This window comes from Chinchilla lanigera, unplaced genomic scaffold, assembly GCF_000276665.1.
Source record: "Chinchilla lanigera isolate Chin_1 unplaced genomic scaffold, ChiLan1.0 scaffold00002, whole genome shotgun sequence".
Lineage (NCBI taxonomy): Eukaryota > Metazoa > Chordata > Mammalia > Rodentia > Chinchillidae > Chinchilla > Chinchilla lanigera.
The window spans coordinates 3,513,684-3,520,234 of record NW_004955403.1 but is presented as its reverse complement, the minus strand read 5'-3'; positions in this window follow the sequence as shown (position 1 = coordinate 3,520,234).

The following is a 6,551-nucleotide window of genomic DNA, read 5'->3' as shown; positions in this document are numbered from 1 at the left end:
CCGAGCGCGACGGCTCCTGAAGCCCACCGCTCGGCGGTCCCCCGGGGCTCTGCTCTCGGCGGAGGGTGGAAGCCGCGTCACGGGACGTGTCCTCAGCGACCCCGGCCCCGGGTCCCCCTCCCCGACGGGCCCCTCGGCCGGCCGCGCCCCGCCCGCTGCCAGGCACCCGAGTCACTTTTGCACCCAAGAGGGGGAAAAGCAGATCAGAAGCATAATCGCGCGCAACCTCAAAACGCGGATGCGGGAGAAAGGCACGGCCTCGTTTAGCGCTGACCCGGCAGCAGATGGATGTGTGTGTGTGTGTGTGTGTGTGTGTGTGTGTGTGTGTGTGGGCGCGCGCGCGCGCGTCGCTAGATGCAGAAACCTTGAACGGTTTTGGCAGTCAAAGCGTTTCATTTCACTTGGACCGATCTTTTGGTGTATTTTCTTTGCAGAGAAAGTTTGGCTCTTATACTCGAAATCAAAGCGTCTTCAAACTAAACAGAGGCTTATGGTTTGTCTTGTGCAACACCCTGAGGTTCACATTAAGAGACCGTGGAGGAGAGATGAAATGTTCTTGAAAGTCAGGATACTCATTTCATATGTAAATCTAAACAAATAGAGATGGCTGCTGGGTGTGGAGTATAGATGCAGAAAGAAATAGAGAAATGCAGAAGCAGGCTCCCTTTATATTTGGAAATAAACTTGTAAGGTCCAGGACAGGAGGTTGGGCGGCCATCGGTAATTTCCTAAATAATATGTATTTGGGATGTGTCTTGTATGAGGTTCACGATGTGCTGATGAGTTCGCTTGGGAACACTGACTTTTACAGTGTGCTGATAGGGGCGGAGTTGGTTAAATTTGTGCAGTTATGCTAACTGCATTATCAGGAAGAACCTGTTTTTGATAAGCACAGTGTTCAGAGATACTGTGATAAAGAGATACACAGAATTTTGACATACTGTACCTAAAAAAGAGACAACACCTAGGGTGCAGTGTGGAATTAACAGTTTGGAGAATTGTAAATCGTGAGAGAAGGATTTAAATTATGGATAATAGGAGAATACGTTGAATTTGCGTGCTCAAGAACATCGCAGACAACAGCTGCCTCTTACCTCTAGCATTTTAGCAGGAATATTATGACAAGTCCAGGGCATTTCCACACTCGCTTATCCATCTATACTGGTGCTTCAACTTGATATGCGTGTGAAATATTTGGAAATTCTGGATTCAGGGATTCTGGATTCTGTGATTTGGGAATTCTGGGGCGGGTCCCAAGATGTGTCTAACCAACTCTTAGATGTTGCCAAAGGTCTGGTCAGCGGATGGCACCCTGGATAGCAGGGTCTAGCGGCCAAGAGACTGTTACACGGGGAGAACCCTGAACGTGAAGGTGACGCTTACACTGTGGCAACCTGCTGCCCTGATTATCCACTCAGAAGGCAGTGGGATGAGAAACAGTTGATTCTGTGTGTTTGTTTCTGTCCCGCTCTCTCACTTTCTTTTTGCCTGTCCATCATTGTTTACTGGAGTCTCTCTCTGCTATATCTATCCTAACACTGCAGAACATTAACCAGCCTCTGCCAGGCTTTTCAGCTTCCTTGAACCCTTGTTTTTCTGTCCCACACCACTTGGGACTTCAGCCTTGGGTCAGTAGAGTGTGGCTCTGAGCTCTGAACTAGTGTATCTGAGTCCTGGAGGAGAAAGAAACACGAGCGCTGAATTCCTATCCTAGGATATTCTGCATTGTATGTTCTGGTTAACTTTCTCTCTTATTCTTCAAGCTACTACTTTTTAAGCTCCCTGTATCTCTCCCTCCTTTCTTTCAGATTACTTATATGTAACCACATCTTTATATTTGGGGAGACAGTTTTGACTTTTGGGTGCACACTGCTTCAACTTCTCATTCCCAACTTCATCATCTCCACCCAGTCCTAATTCACTGAATACATCAAAAGTGCTTGGAAGAATACCCAGCGTGCCCTAGGCATTATTAGTGTACTTTGCTGTCCTCAGAGGCATCAAAAGCAAACCCTTTGGCTGTGTTCTAGTTCCTACTTGCCACCCTTTCTTTTCTGGAAAGTCTGTCAGGTTAAGGTTTCCATCAGTCTTCCCCATTCTGTGTTCCCTCCCCTAACGCATATTTATATGCTGGGCCTTCTTCATCTAAAGAAGAAAAAGTCTCCCTGTAGCTGTGACCCACAGCCCTCACCTGGGCGTCTGAGGGTCCTGAAGATGGAGAGAAGCGAATCTCCAATCCCTTACCTCCCACGCATGCCTCAAATCACAATAATCTTTGTCCCCCATTCCAACGAAACTTCTCACAAAGGTACCACTGACCTGATTACCAGATGTAGTCGGCACTGTTCAGTCTACACGGTCTTCCTGTTTCTTTTTTAAAGCACAGGTCTCTGGTCTTCCTTAATATCACAGTCCACTCACTTTTCCCCTACTCATCTGCCTCTCAGGAGACTTAATTTTCCTCCTATCCCCTGTTGTTAACATCGTGGTTTTATTCTCAGGCATCATGCTGCTTTCCAACATAAACCCTTCAGTAGTTACTGGATGCCTGCACTACAGTCAGGGTTTTCTTGCTTGTAAGAAATACAAAATAGCCAGGTGTGGTGGTACATGCCTGCAGTCCCAGCGCTCAGGAGGCTGAGGCAGGAGAATTGCCGAGGGTTCAAGGCCAGCCTGGGCAACATAGCCAGACTCTGTCTCAAAAACAAACAAACAAACAAACAAACAAAAAAACACAAACAAACAAAAAACAGAGCAGTTCAAGGTTAGGAGGAGATAGATTAGCCAGGTGTGGTACATACTTGTGATCCCAGCCCTCAGGAGGTTGAGGCAGGAGGTTTAAAGTCCAGCCTGAGCAACACAGTGAGACTGTCTCAAAAACAATAAAGGAAATAGATTAGACAGATGGATAGATATGAGATCTGATAAATATGTGAATGTTTGAAATTTTTAAAAAATTTATTATGGTACAAGACACACTAATCACAGAATAGTACCTCTTGTTTTGAGCGTGCTTATCCCATCATCTTCGCTACTTTATGAAGTTCTAGAAGTCCTCTTCTGTGGTTGAACTGTCATGGTTGCACTGTCCTAGATCGATTTGAAACACTGACTTTTCACGGTCATTTTCACTTTGGGGAAGAGCCAAAAATCACACAATCCTGGATCTGGTGAGCAGGGCAGCTGAGGACGCATGGTCATGTTTTTATGCGCCAGCTTTTCTATTGGATGGCGCTTGGCAGTAGCATTCACTGTATTTTCAGTCACACCTTCTAAAGATACTCAGAAAAGGCAACTTTCAGAACTGTTTCAGAAACTGGCAAGAAGCATAAGATAAATATGTTTGGAGCAAGGGGAGGATTTTGAGGGGGATTAGCAGCAATGTATCTTTAACTGTAATGTTTTTAAAATTTAAATATGGGCCTTATATTTCAATCATACCTTGTCTGTAGATAAAAGAGATCTCAGGATTCCAAAATAAACTGAACAGAACACATGCTGTTTACATGTGAGGACAGGATAATGCATAGCTGCTTTAAAGCCGTTCTGTCTGCAAATGTAACTGATTGTATAGCTGGTCAACACTGACTACATTTTCTGTCCAGGCTATTTGGAATCCTGCTCAGGGTGGGAGTCAGTGGCCTAGATCTAAATATGATGTAGATCTTTGAGCTAGGTTATGATCTTTGAACTAGATATGATCTAGGCCTTTGAACTAGGCCTCACATACCCAAGACTATTGATGAGAAAGAACTTCCAGTATATGAGAATGGAAAAGCAGACAAATGAACTTGAGTTTTATACAATAGACTAGTGGAAGCTATTAAACATTTATAAAGTGTGCGGTAGTCACTTGATTGTTTGGGAAGTGAGTACTTCCCAATCCTGATCAATATCTGGCTGGACTAGACAGCGCGTTGGTCCCCGATCCGGACCAGAAGGAGGATGTGGACTTAGCCTAGGTGAGAGATGTAAGGAAAGGACTGTGACTGCCGTTATAAGAAATTCTGCATAGTCTGCTCAGAGAACTGATGATGAACAGTTCGGTCAAATAATACGGAGAGATGTCCAAGATACATTATTAAGGGAGAAGACAAGGTGCAAAAAAAGTGCATATGTTGTCCTGTCATTTGTGTAACACATGCACGAAGGATAAGCGAAATGAAATGTTTCCCAGGTACAGACAGAATGTGGAGAAGGAGGCAGGAGAAGAAACAATAGTTCTTATGGGTTCCTTTGTTTTACTTTGAGCCATAAAAATGCAATAAATATGAAGCTAGAGGATCACTGCAAGTTCGAAGCCAGCCTTGGTTACAAAGTGAGGTCCTGTCTCAAAAACCAAATTAAAAAAAACAATCAAAATACAGTAGTTTAAAACCAATCCTATAATTTAAAACATCAATGGATCAATGTAACTATATAAAATTAGTAATAAAACTGTTTCCCATAAAGAATTTATTTCAAATAGCCTTAATATATAGCTCTTTATACACCCTTAGTGAGATGCATTTTAAAAACATAAAGAACTGCAAGGAAATTTCAATCTGCAGTAGCTTCCTTGTTTGTTTTTTTGACACAGGGTCTTGCTACGTCTCTAGTAGCTTCCTTGTTAATAGCAATATATGTTTTGTTATTTGAGAACTCTTCATAGTTAGAATAAAGCCAACATATTCATATTTATGATAAACTAAAGCAAACATACCCATAATTATGATAAACTGTTAAGAATTTTTAAGACTTTTTCACTGCGAGATAATAAAGATAGAATTTGAAGAAATGTTTTAAAAAGATGATATAGGCCAAGTGTCTTATAGGTATTAAACTAAGGAATACACACTACTAAATCAAAAAGAGAGTAAGAAGGAAAGAAATTTCTTATTAAAAGCTGTATCCGCTTTTTATACAATTTCCTTCACACTTTAATCCAAAATTGGTACAACTTACAAGTTTTAAATGTGTTGATGTATTTACTTTCTAAAGGAAAGACAATAATAGATATTCAGAAATAGTAGTGCTGGAAATAGAAGAAAAGTGAGACAAACAAAGCCAAAGAAATCCGGAGGCTACTGACTGAATAAACTATTGTTCCACCAGAAAAAAAAAATAAGAAAGGTCTCTATAGCTCAAGTCCTGCTGGCCTGAAGAATTGAGGGCTATGTAAAGAAATAAGAGTAAAATCACAGAAGAGGCTATTTTGGCAGGAAAGTTACTTTCTACTTTCCACATCATTTTAGTTGGGTATTTTCAGGAGGCAATGAGGCATGTAAAGGTTTACTATGAGAAAGCCTTCAGCATTAGCAGAATCCAAGAAAAAGCTTCAGTAGAAATTCTCAAGTGAGTGTTGAAGCTTAGGATTCCATTCATATCAATTGCGAATCTAGACATGGACGAAGGTTTCAACCTCAGGAGTATGAAATTAAGGAAAGAAAAGCAAAAAAAGCACAAGGATACTGGTGAAAAGTTGTCAGAGAGGGAGAGGAGGGACGGTCCTATTTCAGGAAACGGGGAGGAGATAGTAACTGTCAGTCTCACAGTTCACATATCAGAGAGAAAGAACAGGCCCTGGGACCAGATGGAGTTGGTGACCAAATGTCACTTAGGAAATCCGTCCTTAGGAAATCACTAAAAAGCTGGGGATATAGCTCAGTGGCACAAGTGCCTGCCTGGCAAGTGCAAGGTCCTGAGTTCAATTTCCAGTTTAAAAAAAAAAAAAGGAAATAACTGAAAAGATTCATGCAAAACTATATTAACCTCAGTATTGTTTATGATATAAAAATGTCTGGAATACCCTACATGAGTAAATAATTAGTAAATAAATTATGTTTATACAATGAATATGGTGCATCAAAGTGACATTTTGAAGAATTTTATGATAGAGGATAATGCTAATGAAGACAATGTAGGAAATAATGTATGCAGATAATATCAGCCATACAAAATGCATAAAAATATTTTCAAAGAATTTGAAAAAATGTTAACATTACCTCTTGGTAATGTGAATATGAATAGTTATTTCAGTCTTTTCATTTTTCTCTACTTTCTAGAATTATTATGATGAATTTAACTTTTAAATCAAAACTTACTAATACTGTCACTGTTTCATCAAACTGAGATGAGTCAGATGTATTTAGTGATATATCTTTATAATGCATTAAAAACTCTAGGTATATAGATACATCATGAAATTTAATCTTGGGTTTTCGTGTTTGACATTTGTGGAGAGATTTTCCTAGGAAAGTGGCTGGTTACATGTCAGTTAGGGCATCTTCCTCTCACTTTAATAGTGATAAGATATAAAGCCTTTACATGCATTTAATACAATATTTGTATGGCAATACCTATTGTTTCTTGAATGCTATTTCTCCATTCTTGCTGAGTTCATTTCCATTCTTATGGAATTAGAGCTTTTGGTCATTTTTTTCAAGATAGGTCCATGGATAAGCTCTGCTACATCTGTGTCTGGAAATGTTTGTGTTTTGCCCTTGGGTGAAATTTGGTTGGATGTGGAATTCTGCACAGATGGTTCATTTCTCTCAATACTTTTTCTTTTT